This window comes from Diceros bicornis, chromosome 35, assembly GCF_020826845.1.
Source record: "Diceros bicornis minor isolate mBicDic1 chromosome 35, mDicBic1.mat.cur, whole genome shotgun sequence".
In the NCBI taxonomy this organism is placed as follows: Eukaryota; Metazoa; Chordata; class Mammalia; order Perissodactyla; family Rhinocerotidae; genus Diceros; species Diceros bicornis.
Window position 1 is genome coordinate 26,165,761 of NC_080774.1, and position 2,483 is coordinate 26,168,243.

Below are 2,483 nucleotides of genomic sequence, written 5' to 3' on the forward strand. Positions count from 1 at the left end.
GCAGAGGCAGGGGCAGAGGGATGCATGAGAAAGGAGAAAGAAGGGGTTGAAGAAAAATGAACAGTCTCAGCTTTGCTTTGATGCCGGGGTAAATGTGTGATTGGACTTCTCCCAGCCAGCACAGCCCCTGTCCTCACTGTCATCCCACACAGCTGGAAGGGAAGTCCTAGAATTCCTCTGACAGGGACTTCATGGCTGTCACCATAGGAAGGTGATGACACTGAGGACTGGCTCATTTTTCTGGGCACTGTCATGACTCGTATGACATGACTCAGAAAACCCATGTCAACTGTTTCAATGCCTCAGATAAGGTCTGATGTGCAGGGATGCAGAAGTATCTAGAGTCAAGGGCCAGTTCATAGAGTTGAGGAGAGCAGGTGCAGGAAGCAGATTTGCATGAAGGCCTCTCCCTTCTATGTGACAGGGGGAGGGATAAGAGAGGTATAGGGGAGCTAGGCCCAGTGTTGGGGTCTCAGAAAGCAGTACTTTTGAGGCATCTCCATCATGGCCTGGGCTCTGCTCTTCCTCACCCTCCTCACTCAGGACACAGGTGAGGCCTCCAGGGAAGGGACCATGGGGACATCTGGGCTGATTCTTGGTCTCCTCTTCCTCAGGCTCACTTAGGGCCCAGCACTGAACTCATAAGACTGTGTATTTCCTCTGTTCAGGGTCTTTTGCCCAGTCTGCTGTGACTCAGCCTCCATCAGTGTCTGGCAACCTTGGAAATTCAATCACCATCTCACGTTCTGGAAGCAGCTTCTATATTGGGCAATATAACCTTGTGTCTGGTACCAACAGCGAACGGGCACAGTCCCCAAACTCCTGATTTATGATGATAGTTCTCAGCCCTCAGGGATCGCTGATGGTTTCTCTGCCTCCAATGTCAGCAACAAGGCCTCCCTGACCATCTCTGGGCTCCAACTTGAGGATGAGGCTGATTATTACTGTTCCCTTATGCGAAGAGCAGCAATTAACCACAGTGGTCCAAGTTCATGGGGAAGGGAGATCAGAACCTTCCCTGTGCTCACAGGCTCCCTCCTTGTTCTGAAGATGCTTCCCCAAGCCTGGCCAGAGGGGGCTTTGTGTAGCATGGCCTGAGCACTCAGTTCTCTTTCAGGGGTTCCGCTTTCTCATCACAAAATTCTAAAGAAATTGCTGTCTCTGGTTTATTGTCTGGGGACAATGATATCTTCCTCTTTGCCTGTGTGATGACGCCCTAAAATGTGTGGCTCTTTACACCTCTTCAATGGCAGGAGGAGAGCCACAAGGAGTCTCCTGTTTTATGCGACCCTGCTATTCTCAACAGTGGAGAGAGACCTCTGCTACTGAAGACACAGGATAACGTTCTGTGTCCTGGCCTCCTGTCTGTGGAAGGCTGGTCATAGTCTGCACCTGTGCATAGGATATGTGTCCTTGTGGAGAAAATCTATAGAACGTGGAGGTCCCACTGTTCTGGTTTTGTGTTCTGTGACCTCTGTGACCTCCAGCAGCTATTCTACGACTATAGGAGCATACCTGGGAATCTGTCCCAGTCATCTTGATACTTTCATGAGAGCAGGGAGACACAAATGCCACTTCTAGAGTTACTGCTTTGAAGGAGTACCACAATTTCCCTTTGAAGATTGATTAATATATTTGAAAAAACGAGGAGTCATTGGAACAAAAACAGTAGCTGGTCGATGAGTGAACAGGATTCCTCCAATTTGACATTTCTGGGGCTCCCATAGCCATTGGTGTCTTTTGCTTATGGAGACTTACGCTTTTAAGGACACCCTCTTGTGTGTTCACAATAATTATATTATGTATATTATATATTTTTAAGAAAGGATACACAAGTCGCTTTGTCAGAGGTGTTTTGTTGTCCCTGTTGTTGAATATTTGCCAATTTTACTGTTCAACGTGATCAGGAAATCAGCACTTCAAGGTATTTCTCATTCATGTTTCTATAGGATTTCTGTTAGATGCCACCCACTTTCCATACCACCATTTCTTGGTATTTTACCTTCCGTTTTTTCTTTTGTTAATTTGCAAGGAATCATCAACTTTAAACAGGCCTGAAAGATAAGGATCCAGGAATTGATTTGTGTGTATTTTTAATGTATTTGGTTTGGTTGAATTGGTTATTAACTACATTATATGCAAGTGGTGATTTTGCTTTCTATTGATGGCAGTCATGCTTCTTATTTCTTAATTTTCATGTATTTATTACAGGTTTGTGATTTGTGATTGCCATGAGGTTCACATTAATAACCTATGTATATAGCAATCTATGTTAAATTGATGGTCTCCTTAGTTTGACCTCTTGCTAAAAGCTCTACTCTTTTACTCCCCTCCTCCCACATTTCATGTTTTTGATATCATATCTAACTTCCTTTTTTCGTGTGTGGGTATCCGTTACCCTTTTATGGAAATAGATAATTTTAGTACTTTTGTCTCTTGACCTTCAATTAGCTTCACAGGTGGTTGATTTGCTACATTCACTG

At 44.7% G+C, this 2,483-nt stretch overlaps 1 pseudogene; it reads left to right on the forward strand.

The window, feature by feature from the left end:
- Window positions 1-504: 504 nt before the first annotated feature.
- LOC131398373 (immunoglobulin lambda variable 2-18-like) lies at window positions 505-974 on the forward strand (annotated as a pseudogene).
- The last annotated feature ends 1,509 nt before the right edge of the window (window positions 975-2,483 follow it).